Raw genomic sequence first — 18,817 nt, forward strand, 5'->3', positions numbered from 1 at the left:
TAATTCTGTAGGGATTTTTTTTGCGTTTAAAGCTTGAATACACATCAGGTTACATTAGAAAGAGAAATGCTGCAGCGGAGAGACGAGTGGAGGTGGGATGACGCTGCTTTTCTGCTTCCTTTTTGTGTTTCCTTGTTTGTTTTTTCTCTTCCTGACCCCCAAACAACCCTTCAAACACACACAAATACACACACAAACACACAGACGGAACAGGGCTTTTAATGTACTTTTTAACTGAAGTGACCAAGCTAGGATGGACAGAGTGAAAACACTTAACGCAGTCTCTCATTTCTTTCTCTCTGATTTTCTTTGTCTATCATTTACCCATGCTCATTCATCCTCTCTAATCTGCCCGTCACTCAGAATTGACCATTAGCGTTCTTAACGTCCAGGAGCTTTTGACTTATTGCTTTTTTTATACTCTCCTTTCCTTCCTCTGTTTCCTTTTTAATTTTTTTCTACATCAGCCCCCCCTCCACCTCCATTCCGCCTCTCTTTTTTATCTGATTACAGCCAGAGTTATAACTCCTTCTAGCTGATCTATATAGTTGTCTATCCTATTTACAGGGGCATCCATTGGATTATACTGGCCCCTTCTGCTTACATCTAGTTAGCCGTATAGAATTGATGGCTCACACACACACACACACACGTACCAACAGGCACTTACATTGGCAACACACAAATGCACACTCTCTCACAGACAGCCACAAACCACACAAGTTACATGAGCATAAAGCCACAGTATACTGTATGTACATTTGCATATGCATGAGCACGCACACCCGGAGATACAAAACTGTATGTTCATGCAAATCCATGCACATGTGCAGAGATGCACACTTAACACCCATGGCCTCCCTCAGGCTAAGTATGCACCTCAGGCATAAGTGTGTCAAAGTGTACACTCCGCAGCTAGATTATCTTGGGGAATATAAATATTGTATTGGGACTCAGTGATGGAGGACTTGAATCAAGACTGCAAAATGAACCGTATTGGGACATTCCTAATATATATACTGTTGTTACCACTCATTCCCAAATGAATCAATGAAAAGTGAGTATTAAAGCTTCAGTAGGCAGTATATTTTTGGCATCATTGGGATAACATTCCATAATAACCTTTCAGCATATTGTAATTCAAGTGTTCTGAGAGAAAACTAGACTTCTGCACCTCCTCATGGCTGGTGGGTGGTGCTTGGTATTTCCTTAACCTGATCTCAACATGGCTGCCGGGGTCACAAACTTTCTCATTTTACAGCTAAACCGTACACTACAAGATGATTCTGAAAACATTTGAGGAGAGAGAGCGGAATTACAGTAACAGAATATTGATTCATATTTCATATCAGCGCTACCTAGTTTGACCGTTTGGTCAGGGTTCAAAGTGATTGACAGCCGGCTCTCGTACACGGCAGCTGAAAGCAGGTTTAAGTCCTATATAAATACTGTGAAAGTACCGAAACGCTCAATCCACAGGGAAATACACACAGCCCGTATTCAGAATCTCTGCATTTGAAACAAGCTGTCAGGATTTCTGTCCATTTGTGATGTCACAAATATACAATATTTAGACCCATTACACAGATTTAAACATAAACATTCTAAATGTGTCCCAGTTTATTCCTGGTTGCAGTGTATGTGAATGTCATCAGCTGACAGGAAGTACACATGGACCCAATCTGTTGCCTAGCAACGCAATTCTGTCGCAATTTCGTCGCAATTCCGTCAAAATGTGCTAAAATGGAGCGTTTCAGACAGAGTGTAAATGCAGGCATATTCAGGCCGACAGTATGAGGAAAATAATGTTTTTTTTTAACATTACAGCATGTAAACATGTTCTAGTAGAAACACGAAATACAAGTATGAACCTGAAAATGAGCATGATATGGGACCTTTAAGATATCAAAATACTGAAGTGAGTAACACTTGAACCGATTGACATTGAATGATTTTGATTAATTATAATATTTGCTGGGTGCTGTTGCACACTGGGAAAGAATTTGGTTGAGATTGCCTTCCCCGACTTCCCCCCGTTAGGAATACGTCCGGCAAAATGAAATGTCTTTATATTCCAGAAACGCCACAACTCGTGGGAGCTCTGTGATCAGCCACTGTACGACTGCATGTAATTTAATGGCTGTCGTGGCCTTAGTGCATTTTCTGTCCTAGCTGTCCCAGAATACCCTGGGTAGATGTTGTTTCCCCGTTCTAGTGGAGCTTCGCTCTGCGGCTGTCACTGCATTTATGAGTTTGCCGCTCGGTGCCAGCCTGCATATCCGCTTCACCGTTGAGCCGGTCGGTCTATCGCTTGAGGGGAAGAGAAGAAGAGGGAGAAGGAGGAGTGTGATTCCACTCTAATTTTGTGCTCTTGACTTGAAGAGATTGCTCAGGCTATAATTGCAGACCCTTTGCTCGGGGTAAATCAATCTAAATGGAACAGGCCTGGATGATGCTACTCTACTTGACCGACTCTGTTCCGTCCTACTTCTGATTTTCTCAATCGCTCCCCTGGTGCTCAAGTGACTGTTAAATAGACTTTAGAGGAGAAGACACACACGCAGGCATAGTCATACACACATACATAGGAAAAAAATGTTCTTCGAGTACTCAAAGAAATGACTTCCACTCGCGTAAATTAGTTCCTCTCGTGGAGTAAATGGGAGGTTTTCACAGTTTTAAAAGGTATGTTAGAAACCCAGACCACCACACATAGAACTAAATTAACTGCTAATTGCAATGTATGTAATAAGTAGTCATAATTTAAATAATGGCCTGAAGCCTGGCATGTTTAAGCTAAGCCGTCCTCACCCAAAAAACAGTCTGTGCAAGCTGCTTATTACGACCCATATTTACATTTATACATACATTACATTTAGTTAAATAATCAGCAGTAGATGTCACATAGAAGTGGTGTACATCATCTGAAAGCTGCGAACCTGAAGATTAATTTGAGATGCAGCTAAGCACCGTGTGTCCAGTTGTTCGAATCCTTAATTAGAAATAGCAATTAATTAATTGATTAATTGATTAATTGATTAATTAATTAATCAATTAAAATTAATTGTGGAAGTAGAACGTGATGACACATGTTTGTGATGGCCATCCCCATGCTCTATTATGTCTCATAAATTGGTGCAGTAATTTTGGGGGTTGACATCATTTGTTACACAGATTTGGTGCTAAATTTATTAATTAATTTTTTACGACTCAAGAATTGAAAAAAAATATAAAAATTCCCCCCAAAATACCACATTAAGACACCAATACCTTGAGAAACACCGTAGAAAAAAGCCATGCTGTGATTTGGTTTTAAAAACTTTTGACATTTGGAGATTTCTGCAAGAATTGCATTTTTGGGCATTTGGATGGCGAGCACTTCTGTTGTGTAAACCGCTATTAAAAAAACATTATTGTCAATCTAGCTTGATTAATGATTATAGCTGTACAGTTTCATGAGGCTGTGATTATCCTAGAGGTCACCACAAGGTCATTTTATACAGTGAGGTCAAATAAAAAAAAAAAAATGGTCTCACTACAATGAAATGGCTCCTATGGGGACTAACATCATCACACATGAATACAGTTGGTTTTCATTGGATCTACAAGAGTCTCAGCTTTACAGTGATACACAATTTTTAATATTATTCCAGGAATGTTTAGGGACCCCAGTATGCAGAAATATTCAGATACACCATCTGAGTATAGGCGAGGGGTGGACCCCTTTGAAAATCGCCATGTCAATTTTTCCTTGCCAAAATATAGCGTAACGTAGCGTTATTAAGCGTTTTTTTCCTGACATGTTAGCATGACATGGTTGGTACCAATGGATTTTATAGTTTCATATGATAGCATGGTACTAATATCGTCACCAACAACTTCTAAAAGACAAAATAGCGGCCAGGCGAGCCGGCGGGGCCGTCAGAGTTTTGAAGGGTTAAAACCACCGTGCGACTGCTTCACATCATTAAACAGAACATCATATATGTAGTTTTGAGATTCTGTTGTTTCGGTGTGAGGATGTATTGGTTTAAGCAGTGTTTAAATGCTACCTTGATCCGTCCGAAAATTACAAGTAGGATGAGCACATATTGTTTCTTTAAGCCTATTTTCCAACCTGATATCAGCATTCAGTCTGTATGTGGCTACATTCACCTTAATGCCATCTGATCTCGTGGCCTTGCATTTACACCTGGTATTATTAGGCATTCTTGTTATCTCCATTCGGCCTGCATTAAGTAGACGGCGATGGCAGACTTGTCAACACACATGGCATGAGCGAGGTCAAGAGAAATGAAGCTGCCATGGTATCCACTCATTTTCCCCCTGTGCAGTGGCAGCGATACAGAGCACATGGCACAGTAAATACAGGTGTAATTGGGGGGATTTGTGTGAAAACTGGCAGCAAATTCTGCAGTGAGATGTGTGAAATACTCAAACTTGCAGGTTGCGGCAATGACACGCCACATATTTCCTCTGATATGTTGCTTGTTATTGGATAGGCTACAGATAGGATTGTATTTGTCACATGCTCAAACAATAATGTGCAGTGGGGCATGCTCTTGAGGGTTAGATAAAAAAGGATAATGCAATAAAAAAACATTGATTAGATTAAGAGTAGAAATAAGAATTAGTTAAAGAAATATAAAGAATAAAAAAAACAAGGGATGAAAATTATCATATAGTAATATATAAGTGTGCAGCCGGGCTGTGCAATATTTCAGTATATAAAGATATGCATGTATCACAGTTGTAATTATTAGATATTCTAATTATATAGTTATTAGTTGTATTAATACGATCTTAGGTTCATCCATTTGTCACAACCCGTCTCAAGGGAGAGACAGAAAGAGTGACTGACTGTCACCAGGGTCCTCACATATATCATAAAGCGTTTGATGGACTATTCCGTTGCCCTGCAATCACCAATTAAAAGCTGAGCTATAAGCCTCTCTTTAACCATCAAGCTAGAGATAACCCTTACATTAACTAATGCGATAACCTCCCATAACCCACTTCCTATCTTTAGCAGACACATAATTGTAGAGTGTGTGTTATTAATACGAGTACCTCTCCATATTGTACCAACTTCATATCCTCTCTTTATCTCTTCCTCTCTCTCTCTCTCACACCATCTCCCAGGTTTAGCATAGAGCCTCCCATTACGCTGTGTAATTGTGCATGCTAATTATTTTACCATTATGATTTCACAGTATGTTGCTGCTTATCCGTAATGTGTCTGTTTTGCCAAGTTTTTCGCTGTACTGTGACAAAACAGTGCCGCTTTACTGCCTTGCGTGGCAATTGTGATGAAATCCAGGTTTAGTCCTTACTTGCTTACTGAGCATCTCCCTCCAGCCAAACAGATCATTAAAAAAGGATAGTTTACTTCAAAATCAAAAAAATATGGATATCTCCAACACTCTGCAACCCACACCAAAATTAGCTATATTAATAAATAGCACTGCAGGAAAAAATTTTGGGAGTGAACTGTGCCTTTAACCTGCTCTTGTAGGTGTCACACAAATTAGCTGTATTATAACCAGATGGCAACCAAAAGTGATAAAGTAAAGATTAATTCAGCCCACGTGTTTGCTTTGAGATCAAAATCAGATTTTTATGTCCAATGTCCATACTTATTATTGAGCATTTTTCCAGAATCTGTTGCATTTGCCCCAGGACATTTCATTCCTACAAGATAAAACTAAATATTGACTAAATGAAAGTCAGGTGTACGTTTAACAGTTTTTTTTTTGCAAAAGTAAGTTATTTGATTCAAAGTAAATCTCCAAAATTCAGAAATGTAAGTGAAAGTTTAAAAGTAGCAAAAATAAACCTGTAATTGTAATGTTCTAGTATGTTTGACTACTCCATATATACTGTGGATTTCTGGCTCTTTTTTTTTAAGGAGAGAATACACGTACAGGCAGGATACACATGCACATTTCACCCAATATCGAAGAAGGAAGATTAGCTTGTGTTTCCCTATGAAGTCCAACTGCACATTAATTTCGATTCTTGCTGTTGGAAAATATTTGATGAAAATGAAAGTTCCCTTTGAAGCAGACACATTCCTTTCTGTCACGCTGGAGACTTTAAACTCTGACGGCATATTTGATGAGCTCAGTGTATGTTTTGAATATAAAACTTTTACACCTTAAACTATTAAGTCTAACCATTAGATAACAGAGGGGGAAAAATTACAATACTTTTTGTCTGAAATGTATCACACAGTTGAAAAACTTATGTAAAGCTTAATAATTATACTTGGGAACAATGGTTGATATTAATGTTACCCACTTTAGTACCACATTGCTCTGTTATAGTGATAAAAAAACAATCTCATTTAACCTAAACCAACATCCCACCAACATAGTTGGGGCAGGTTAACACTCCGGTTCCTGAATCGAACCAATGCGAGGATGATAACATTATTTCAGTTTTCCCAACTGGTCCAGTTTGCGTTCATAAAGGCAAAACTCAAACGGTCCAGAAATTCTGAACATGAGTCAGGTTGTGGAAATGTTGTTTGATTATTGGTCATACATTTGGCTCCGACTCAACCGTTGCCTCGACATGTGTCATGTGCTTTCCTACTCTGTGACAAGAGTGTGAATGAAGCAAAGTTGTTAAATGTACTGATTGAGCTGCTGGCTAGTTAGCTAGCTAGCTAGCTAGCTTGCTAATTCCACCATGCTTTCTTGCTACACTGGTTAACGTGCAGAAAATGAGCCGCAAAAAGTTCACTCATCTGGCGGTATAGCAATGTGCTTTCCTACGCTGTGACAAGAGTGTTTGGATGTTTTTTTTTAACTCATTTAGCTAGTTAGCTACCTAGCTTGCTAATTACCTCCGCCAAGGCCGAAGGCCTAGAAAGGAGGTAGTGTTTTCACCGGCGTTGGTTTGTCCGTTTGCAGGATTACTCCAAAAGTCCACGATAGATTTGAATGACATTTTATGGAGGGGTGGGGTGTGGCACAATGAACAATCCATTAGATTTGGGTGGCAATCCGGCTTTGGGAATTTTTTTGTGGTCTCCCACATCCATTGGGCCCATTGAGCAGGCGCAGTAGCGTTTCCTTTAACTCCGCCTCCCAGCCCTCACTCTAGCCTCGGTTTTGGTCTCATTCACATGAACGGAGGAAGGAAAATAACTCTGGATTCGGCTATTAGTGCATTTCACAACTTTTAGGGCCTAATGACTTAAATAAAGGCTATTTAAGTGTTCGTACAGGGAAGTTGATTTACATTAAAAAAAAAAAAAATATCCGTTGATTTACAGATTCCTCCAAAAAAATCATTAAAAAAAAGTAATCGCTCCAGGGTTCGGTTCAACCAGACCAAACAAGGCAAGTGAACGTGCCATTAGTTTGTTGAAAATAGTTTTATTGCTTACAAAATTGAATAGGAATTTTCAACATTGAGGTATCAAAACAGCCCAGTATCCCTATAGGAATTACATCCATATTGGACAATTCAACACCGTCAAGTCCAATTCCAGGAAGTCATTTTCTCCATATGTAAGCTACTGTAGCGAGACAGAGCGTAAGGGAATAGAGGTCAGGTAGTGAATGGGTGTTGGCAAATCAGACTTTCATGCAGAAAACTGGACTTTGCTTAAACTGACACAAGACCTTGTGTGAGGTATACTATTCCAGCATAGACTTACTGGTCAGATCCAATGTGTGTGGGGAAAATAGCGAAGATGTCATTTTTGATAGTCTGGGTGGTGCCTTTGTAAAAAAACATTCCTGCCCCGGGGCCCACTAATAGTTTAATCGGGCCAAGAGCTCACACCACAGAACAAGTTGCCAACAGGACATTCTCTGAAGATGTTAGTTCGAAACTTGAGTCAGATAAATACAACCTAACAACACGATCGCTTCAATGGGGTCTGCTAACTGGCCCAGTCTGTCTGCCAGCTGACCAGTCAGAGCAGGAAAAGCATTGACCCCTCTGTCAACGGGTCTGTCTGTAGCTGCTTTGACTTTGTGGACACACATTGGACCTCTCTGCTGTACAGTACGAAGCTGCCTCTCCCCGTATATATCTCCGCCTCTCCCTCTGTCTGTCTACGTCTCTCTGCTGCCCCGGGTTCACGTCACACCATAACAGGATTCATCTAAGTCAAGGGTTAGATAAAGAGCAGTGGGAGGGACTGCAATAAAAGAGGAGAGAATCCTTTTTCATCTCAGCCTCTCGCTGTTTCTCTGTCTCTATAAGTGCTTGTCGACGGTATGGAGCGTTGCGTCTGCGCCGCAGGTCTCTTCCCCAGCCAACCGCCGCTCTAATCCTGTTTCCTCTTTTCACACGCTCTATGATAGACTACTTTGGGGTGCGTTCATGCCCTGAAAATAGTCTGCGTGAGCTATTTCATGCGTGTTGTGCTATGTTGTCTGCCTGTTTGTCTGCGCCCCTCAGTGCCAGGGATGTGTGGTGAGTGTGTGAGCGTGTTGGTCAGCGGGGTCCAGCGAAAATGGATAGTGATGATATATGGGCGACACACACACCCCAGAGGTCGTTGTTGGAGCACGGTGCATTACTGTGATTGAAGCCGATAATGCACCAACAGACTCCGTGCTGTGCCCCTTCTAACCCAATCACAACTCTGCTGATGGCGTGCCCCACCATCTGTGCTTCTTGGATTGGATGGGGGGAGTGATTGATGTGCACTTGAACCTATTCCAGTGAGTTATCGTGGCCCGCTGTAGTCTTTAAGACAAGACCCTGTGGTCATTTTTCACCTGCGGACGCCAGTTTGTCGTACTGTCCTGCCTTATCCTGCATTCATTAACTCTTTGATGCAAAGCTGAAATGCAATTACAGTGTTTCACAGTTGGGGGGGGCGGGTGTATCATTTCCTCTCTTATCCCATGAATCATGATATATATAGCATTTGAGCAATTGGACTGCTAAAAATGAATTGAAAACATATTTACCATTTCCAAGATTTGACTTTTTTGAAAGTTTGTCATTTGCTACCATGTGGGCAACAATTTAACTATTCATTTAGCCACTGTATCTCTGAAAGCACAAATAAACATCCTAAAGTGAAATCTTTCATGAGCCTGAAAGTTCATTGTATAGATCTTGGGAACAGTTCAATTAAGTCAACATCAATTTATTCACATTTTCCAGAGGTATCAACAACAGTTTAGCTCAGGGGTCTCCAACAAGTAGCTTTGGCGAGCTACTCAGAAACTGGTAGCTCGCCAAAGGTTCAAATAATATGTACATTAATGTAATGAGACAAAGTCAGTTTTTAAACCTGTTTCAATTTCGATCCAATCCAATTCATGGACATCCCGCCCCCTTCTGCAACAAAATGATTATTTGCCAATCAGCTGCCAATTACACGAGTTACGCTGCAGTGACGCTGTAACATTAGGCGATGTTAGCAGACTAGCAAGCACCAGATTTGAAATTGACCGCAGAAAATTGCCAGGCCAATAAAAGGCAAAAAAAAAATACTATTTTCATGAGGAAGAATTTTTTTTTTCACAAATGTGAATGACATTTGCGTTGCAACCGTGTCAGTTGGTAAAATAAAACGCCGAGCGCCACTTCACCAAAGTCCAAAGCAACTTTTCATGAGACTTTCCGGCTGGTAGCAATCTACGAACGGAGAAGGTAACGGAGCTGAAAACAACACTTAAAAGACAACAGTTTACCAAACTGACAAAGAAAGCCAACGTAGCAACAGAGGCTTCGTTTAGTGGCGCACATCCTAACGAAACACAAAAAAACCTTCCTATGGTCGAGATTATATTAGAGGTGATGACTGCTGTGGCTAAAACCTTTTTAATGGACCATAAAGGTAAGACAAAAATGATGTGTGCTGTTGGTGATGTACAACTCGGTGCTGTGAGTAGCTCTCGGTTGCTTTCATTTTTGTCAAATTGGCTCTCGGAGGAAAAAAACGTTGGAGACCCCTTGTTGAGCTAATCTAAATGCCATACTATTAATTGGCTTATATTTTTCAATTATTTTGTGTAGATTCCCTGTAAATCATGTCAAAATTCTGTGCAGCCTGTTACAATTTGGGCAACATGTAGTTATAACTGTTACTGCTTCATTTTAAACTGTTGATTTGGGATCGACCACACAGCTGCATTGGCCACTTGAGCAATGGTGTGAACACTCCAACATCCACTCGATGGCTGCACAAGAAGAGGTCCAGATGATTATCTGGACCTTCCTCCTCTTCCATCTTTCCCCCGTCTGCTGGATTGCGAATGAAATGGCAGGGAGAGAGAGAGAGAGAGGAGGAGGATTCCATATTAAAACTCTGTTTGCATCTTGTGCGGTTTTGCAAGTCACAAGTAAGGCCCAAGTCTTGCACTCAAGTCCCAAGTCAAGTCCTAAACTTTGAGTTTTGGGTCCTAAACAAGTCATAATGCACTCTACACACCAAATGTAATGCCATTTTAACAACAGAGCAATAATTTATATTAAATACTAGAATGGCACACAGAGAGTGCAGACTTCTGCCCGTTGGATTCAGGAAAAATTCCTGAATCCGGATCATGATTTGGATCGCCACCAAAATCTAATGGATTGTTCATTGTGCCACACTCCACCCCTCCAAAAAAAATCATTTAAATCCATCTCAGACTTTTGGAGTTATCCTGCAAACGGACAAACAAACAAACCAAAACAACAAACCAACGCCGGCCTTCGGCCTTGGCGAAGGTAATTACATATTACACACATTAATTACATTTTAAAAAATCATAAATGCTTTTAAAAGTTGGTATTTATTTGTTAAAACTAGTGTGACTAAATTCAATCATTAAAAAAAAAAAAAAAAGAAGTCTGGGGAATTAAGTGTTGACTCACTGGGAATGAATATCGTTAACATTAGTTGATTCATGAAATGAAGGGAAATTAATTCATTTGTGGCACACTTTAAATAGCATACTTTTTGCATTCTTTGGGCTTTGGGGGGAGGTATCAAGTATTTATAAGTCAATAGGCTCAAGTCAGTGAAATCCCGAGTCACTGTTGTTAAAGTCCAAGTCAAGCTGCCGGTCTTTTTTTTTCTTGTCAAGTCGAGTCTAATGTCATCAAATTTGTGATTCTGACTCGAGTCCAAGTCATGTGACTCAAGTCCACGCCTCTGCATGGAGATGTCAATAACATGCCTGTACCGCATGTTCACGTTTACAAACCCAGCGTCCATAATTCTGTCCATCCAACATATCATTGTGCCTGTTTACCCCCACTAACAACAAAAAGACTCATAGCTCTTGTTTTCCTGCCTGTTTCAAATGAGCCATGCTCCCATGTGTGCTCGTGTGTGCATCACATTGAATGTGTGTGTGTGTGTGTGTGGATTATCTTTCCTTAGCATATGATTGTTCCAGTGTGTGTGAGTGTCTGTGTAATACGTACTGCAGAGAATAGTAGAAACATCGCTCCAGTAACTCGCTGCATAATTCTCGGTGCCAGGGGAGACTCGCCTGGTTGGTTCATTTCTACGGAGAGATGTCTCCCAGTGTTTGAAGAGGCTAAAATAGAACAGTACAAAGCATGTCAGGGGGAAAAAAAAAAAATCTGTATTCCCGCCACACACTCTGCACAGCGCAGCCGGGGAATAGCTGCTCGTCTGTCTGCCTGACTGACTTGACTAATATTTTATGCAACCCACAAGAAAAAAAATAGAAATAATGGGAGGGACGTTCATCTTTGAAGTGGTTGTAGTTGGAGATTTGTGAGTCTCTCAAATCTTTCTACCTCTCCATGTATACAGTGTCTTCCATTCTGCATGCAGTCATTGTATTAGTCGCCAGTCTTACTGTGAATCCCAAAAACACATTGACATTGTGTTGAGCCATGCAGCAACAGTAGATAGCCACTCACACTCACTCAGAGAAAAACAAGAACATGCTTTAATTATTCTTATCTTATTAAGAAAAAGTAATGGCATGGCCAGCACAAATAAAGGCTGTGTAAAAGATATAGAAGGTGGTTGGTTTACATGGTGACACCATAATACACCATAATGTATAGCCTATTTCTACAGCACTAATTCATCAGTACAACACCCGAGTTGTGTAATAATCACCACTCTATTTGTCTCCCCCCCAACTGTAGCTGATGAGATATGCCAGTGAAACTCAACACTTCCTGCAGATGTTTCACATTAAAAGCCTACCAGGAAAGGAGGGAACTGTAAGACTTTTAATATGAGCCATCTTTGCAGGAAGTGTTGAGTTTAACAATAACAACAACATGAATAATAATCATAATAATAATAATAATAATAATAATAATATAATTACTGTTATTATTAATGATAATCAAAACAAATTAAATTATTAATAATAATCATGATAATAATAATAATAATAATAATCATGATAATAATAATAATAATAATAATAATCATGATGATAATAATAATACTAATAATAATAATAATATGTAATAATACATAAATAAAAAGATAAATTAATAGGATTAAAATATATATAAAAAAACATTTAACTCACTAGTCTAATTTAATCTAATTTGTCACTGACTTTAATGAGGTTCCATAGTTCAGTGAAAAAGAAAAGAATAAATCAATTATAAATATAAGCTAACATGTACAAAGAAACATACCCCTTTGTTGTGCCACATGGATAGTTCAATATACTGTACAATATTCATGATTATTCAACATTTCAGTTGGAAAAAATGTTTGTGTGTAAAATCTCCACACAATGACCTTTAGGTCCTCACAGTAGAGTTGGCAAAGCTGCTCATGTCCTCATCTGCACTAAATAATATTGTGTCGACGATAAAAAAACAAAAAAAAAACATCACATAACATAACATATGCTGTTTACTTGAAGTGTTTGAGTAAGGCACTTACTGTGGGAAGAAATAAATAATGTACTTTCTAGAATTGTTCTATTTTCATTTTAGCTTGCAGAACATCATTGTGGGATTTCAAGGATCTGTAGTGCAGGTGCACAGTGGGAATAAGTGTGAGTTTTGTAGAACGCATTTGATTTGAGCTCCAACTGTTTCAAAGAACTCTCAGTCCTATGGCACATATAGCATCAAAGTACAAGGTGTTCTTTTATTCAGTATAGGAAATCGCTCTCACTTGAAAAGTTCATGCGTAGATTCTTTTATTATTATTTAACTGTATTTTTTTATTGTTTTTTTTTTTTTTGCCCAATTTAAATAGGGAATTTATTTCACAACACAAGACATATGCCAACACTGCCTTTGGGTCATCTCCTTCACAGGGTCATCTTCACTCATCTTTCCCTCTGCCTCACTGCATCACTCCTGCCCCTCAACCCCATAACCAGAGCCAGAGGTGATGGCCTGTACTTTCATCCAGTTAGTTCAGGTCTGAGAGAACTGTGGTTGTCTATATAGCTTGTGCGGATGTACGGTACAGTACAGTATGTTCTGTGTGGTGGAGCTGTGGACAAAAACATGGAACAATAGTTAGATAGATGTACATTCAACTGTGTGGATACAACCCCAGAAACGGCAAGAATCATGCAAGTACATCAACTTTTTTTTTACCTTCTACGATACAAGTAGACAAGCCAGCAAGGCTACGGAAAACTAGTCCAGTGATGGCTTCTGCAGTTTATGTACTGGAGGTCATGTGATCCTCATCTTGTTTGGTTGTTGTGGTCCGTCGAGAGTCTCATGAAAGAGGTAGATATACTTCATGGTCACACCATCACACCCACACACTTTCTTTTGTGGACCAACCGGCCAACGGAGTGAGCTATAGAGCTATAGAGCTTAAGAGCTATAGAGCAATAGAGCTATAGAGCCGCTGGTCGCAGCTAAAAATGATTAGACATTCGGGATACCAATGCAAAAACTGTTCCTGTCTGAAACCCTTTGTTTTTTTGTTTTTTTTTGTCCAGCACTCATAGTTTCTGTTTTGACTTATTTATTATGGTTCCGTCCATCTTTCACTTGCATGAGGCAAGCCCCGATCCTTTAACAAGGACCAAAGGTGATGGCCTGTGGTTCTCTTAAAGGTCCCATATCGTGCTCATTTTCAGTTTCATACTTGTATTTTGGGTTTCTACTAAAACATGTTTACATGCTTAAATGTTTAAATAACCCTTTATTTTTCTCATACTGTCTGCTTGAATATACTGGAATTCACCCTCTGTCTGAAACACTCCGTTTTAGTACATTTCAATGGAATTGCAACAGAATTGCGTTGCTAGGCAACAGCTTAGGTCATTGTTTACTTCCTGTCAGCTGATGTCACTTACATACACTGCAACAGGAAATAAACTGGGACCCATTAAGAATGTTTACGTTTAAAACTGTGAAATGGTCTAAATATTGTAGATTTGTGACATCACAAATGGACAGAAATCCTGACGGCTTGTTTCAAAAGCTCAGTTTCTGAATACGGGCTGTGTGTATTTCTCTGTGGATTAAGCGTTTCGATACTTTCACAGTATTTATACAGAACTTAAACCTGCTTTATAATACAAAAAACATGAAAATGACACTTTCTACAATATGGGACCTTTAATACCCACAATACAATCAACATACAATATGTCCGAGTGAAGAGCAGCATGTAGATTTTATATAAATTTGGAGGAGTGGAGGAAAGAGTTCTGGTGATGTAAAGAGGTAATAAGAATAGTGAAGGAGAAGCTATGAGAGCCAAAGGAGATATGAAGAGACGAGTGTGAGGGGTTGGGGTTGGGGAGTGGAATGGTTGCCAGGGTTACGGTCAGGGTTGTGACCCCTTATGTCAATCTGCCCATTTGGAGCATATTGCAGAGTAAGAGGATTGGATTTTTATGGAGATGGATTTCATCTGCTGGAAAGCTCTCTCTCTCTGTCTCTATACCTCTCTCCACCTCCCCTTCACCCACTGTACCTTTCGCTCAGGCTTCCCCCGTCTTCCTCCTGGTGTTACCATGTGTGACTTGTCACCTGACTACATTTCCGAAGCTGTCTCCTTTCCTCGCTTTCCCCTTCCTTCTCCTCTGCCTGCCTGCCTTCCATCCTTCTCTAAACCTCAATAGTGTGTTTATTCAGTGACATCAGGATCAACATGATCCCCTAGTGATATTTTCCAAATGCCAATTTGTGTCTCCTAACTCACACGTAAAAGATTACAGTATGTAGCTGTGTGTATTTTTTTTTTTTTCCCCATCAGTGCTTCTGTATCTGTCTGTGGATTTCAGACAATGACAGAGAGGATGTAATGGAGAGAGCTTAGCCGGCTGCCTTTTTTTAAATGTCACACTATTCTCTTTCCATCTGCTGCACACTCTGGCCGGTAGAATGCAATTGCACTTTGATGCTGGTTGATGCACTCCACTATGGAGGGCACAAATTGCGATTTACGCTCGGTATTAAAATGCGATCACATGTTTGGGTGCAGATTCTAACTGAACAAGTGGGTATGATATGAATTTGTAAGCCCACAATATGAATCAGTGATGCGTGAGTATAGTATATGTATAGTCAATGCTCACCGTGGCTAAACTGCTTACCCAGCACTCCGCACCTGCACACAGCATTTTAATGGGTTCTCCCAGAAAAGCCTCCAAATGTGATCAGATTTCAGCCATAGTCAGCCAGGAGTAAACAGAAAACAGGGAGCATCCAATAGCCTACTGGCAGAAACTTGTGAAAAAATGTCCTCCCTGCTGGTCAGAAGTCAGTAGAAACATCAAAGCTGGCAGATTGGCATTGGTTTTAGAGATAGAAATGTAATAGTTCAGGTAGAACACATTTATTCATATTTCATCTGCCAGGAGAGTGAGCCGATCCTTCACTGCAGACTCCATCGCTTTCATCCATCGCTTAACGCATTGTTCTAGAACAACAACTCACATAATAGACAAACGGGTCTTTTTGCATAGTTTTTTGACATTCTAAAAAATGCTTTACTGTAAATGTCTAAGTCACTTTAAAGTTACTGTGAGGAACTTTTAACTGGTTATGAAACAGTATCAATTTATTGCCCGTATTGCTGGGCCCGCTGGAGGGAAGGGAGGCACAGAAGAACCAGAACCAGGACATCTCATACAGACTGTCAGACCCTGCTGCAAGTAAAATGAGAGGTTTTCTAAAGGGACTCTGGTGCACAAAAACACTACCGCTGTTGTCCATGCGCGGACGGCCAAAGACGACACAAAATGAAAGTTCTTCGTAGAAGCTTTAAGTCACGGGTTAATCCGAGAAAGTGTGGAGCAACAGTTTATAACCTTAATGGGATAGTTTGTGTGTTGTTAATCGGGGTTGTATGAGGTTTAGGATACTTTTCCGACAGCGAACTGAACTGAAAGTGAAATGTATCTATACTGTTTTTTGTCATCTGAACCAGCTGGCTTCGGAGAGAGCTAGAAAAAGTTTCACTTTCAGTTCAGCTCCCGGGAAGGAAAAGGAAAGGGCTGTCTTACGGCAAGATAAAGCAGTGAAAATATTTTAAATATAGCGTACACTTAAACAGATATCAGAGTGCCGAACCCATGAAAAAAATATTATTTCTCGTATTGTTTAAAAGCCATCAGAAATGTCACATCGTGTCCTTATGATTCGTATTTTATGATCTTGAAATTTTACAGAAAACCTATAAATATTTGGATTCAATCAAATGATACAATTTGTCTTTTATAGGCCAAGCCATCTGGGGCTGATTTATATCATACCGTGTAAATATTGTCACTCTGAGCAGCCCTGGAGTACCGTCCAACCAACAACGATGATGCTCAGCTTCATATTTGGCATAACCAATTAATTTCCCCCCTAACCATCAGCTTTCTAAAACAGTCCATCAAACCTCATGTTTCAAAATAAGACAAAATTCTTATGTATCACCTGCCAGCATTGAGTGATGCAGTGTTGTAGCTTTTCTCTCACTGCCTTCATTGACAGTGGAAATGTTTGCTGAGATACTTTACTTCAGTTACCATGCTTCCCACTCATTGCAGCTGCATGAATCCTCACATGGGAACCACATAGAGGAATCAGGGCTGAGGTCACAGTAAGCGCCTCGCTAAAAGGCACCTCATCCGCTGGTGTGTCTCCCACCAGCTCAACCCACCAAGTTTCCCAGCTGTTGCGGGGAGTTCAATTGGTGACCTTAGCTGCATAATGCCGCTACTTGAGGCTGTGCCCACCCACGTTCTACAAAACAGCATAATGAAGAGAGTTTAAAAAGTAATTCTGCATTTTGTCTCAATATTTGAAAAGAAAAGAGAACAGGAGAGCACACAAAACAATACGAAATGAAGGGTTCTTCTTGAAGGGCTGAGATTCTACCCAGAACATTTGCTTCTGAAGAACCTTTTTTTTGAAAAGAGGATTTTTCAAGGGTTATTCGTAAGACTAAGGGTTCCCTTAAGAACTCTTTTCATCCAAAGAACCCCTTTTAGAAGATCTTTAAGGCTTGTTAAAAGCATGCAATAATTTTGTCTTGCAGATAAGCGACAGTAATAATGAATAATGAATTTCGTGAAGATCGAAGAAACTTTCTCTGAAAAACTGCCTACATTAGGGGGCGCTATCTCGCCCCCTGGAGACACCCGAGCCGGGTCACTCCAGAACATTGAATTTCGCGCCACTTCTGACGCATATTCCACTTATGGTGAGTTTTTGGGGATGGGAAAGGTCCCAAAAACGCGATCTCCGGGCAGAAAAAGAATAATAATAATAATACTTAGAAAAACAATAGGTTTCCTCGCACGAAAATTCGTACCAGGACGCCGTTGGGTCCTGGCACTTTCGTGCTCGGGCCCTAATTACAGTACACAAATGCAACATTTAGCGGTACGTACGTCGGTGTTTACTACTGTTGCCAGGCGACCTAGTTTCCTTTCCGGTAACACTTGTTGACTTCCTGCTTATCCACAGAATATTCTGTTTGTATACCTCCTGGAGTTTTGGAGTATATTGCAACAAACAACGCGCTGAGCATAAACACCTCTGTGCGTGCTCGTAGTCATCTATAGTGGTTATTTGCATAAAAACACACAATTTAAATGATTTTGATTATTTAAATATTTGCTTTGATTAAAAAAAATCTCGATAAGTTGTTAAGTAAGTTAAACAGGTCATAATTTATTTTATATTGATGTGAAAACATCTCCTTCACACAACTGGATTTATTGAAGTTTCTCGCCAAAAACTAAATTTTACGAGATTATATCTGAACACATCATAACGTTGTAATTTACTTTCACCCAATTGTAATTTTGCTGAGCAGACTATGAACGCCTCATAATAATAACTGAATGGCACCTCCGTTAACGTTAGTTGCTCCGCTAATTAACCAAGCAGGACTGTGCTGCCCACCGGCCGCTAACAGCTAAAGTTAATAACTCTCCTCCTGCTGATTTCAACACAGATTTGTTGTTCACAGTGTCGCTTTATCAGGGAAAAATAGGGTGCGTCCCCTCAGGTTTAGTAGCGCCATGCTGTTGAGCGCTTTTTTTTTTCTCTGCCGTGTCTCCGGTCCAAAATAAAATGAAACATGATACAGCGTGCATATGCCTCAGTGTGCAGTGTAACTGTTGTAAAGCATCAATAAGAGGAGTTGATAGTCACGGAGGCATGAGATGCCAAGAAAGCGGACAACTACGGTTCTCTATTCCCATCACTAGCGTTTTCCCTGCCTGCCAAAGTGGCGGGTGCCCTGATGATTTCACCCGCCAATGTCAACAATTTACCGGCATTTGGCGGGTGGCAGGTGCTAATTTCAGACCCTGGTTCTATGTATAAGTTCTTTATGTTGGGTTCTAGGAGGAACCATCTGAAAGGGGTTCCAGGTGAAACCTTTAAAGAAAGGACCTACCAGGAACTATAAAGGGTT

General features: G+C 40.1%; 1 protein-coding gene and 1 long non-coding RNA gene across 3 annotated transcripts in view; one reads left to right on the forward strand and one right to left on the reverse strand.

The window, feature by feature from the left end:
* Nucleotides 1–18,817, forward strand: part of nlgn1 (neuroligin 1) — a 401,272-nt gene that overhangs the window by 200,292 nt on the left and 182,163 nt on the right. The gene's annotated exons all lie outside the window — the stretch shown is intronic.
* Nucleotides 12,697–14,091, reverse strand: LOC119488313. The gene is made up of 2 exons (XR_005206926.1): nucleotides 13,531–14,091; nucleotides 12,697–13,423 (listed from the first exon to the last, which is right to left on the reverse strand). It is a non-coding gene; the product is annotated as an uncharacterized LOC119488313 (long non-coding RNA).

The sequence above is a fragment of the Sebastes umbrosus genome, chromosome 5 (genome assembly GCF_015220745.1).
Source record: "Sebastes umbrosus isolate fSebUmb1 chromosome 5, fSebUmb1.pri, whole genome shotgun sequence".
Lineage (NCBI taxonomy): Eukaryota > Metazoa > Chordata > Actinopteri > Perciformes > Sebastidae > Sebastes > Sebastes umbrosus.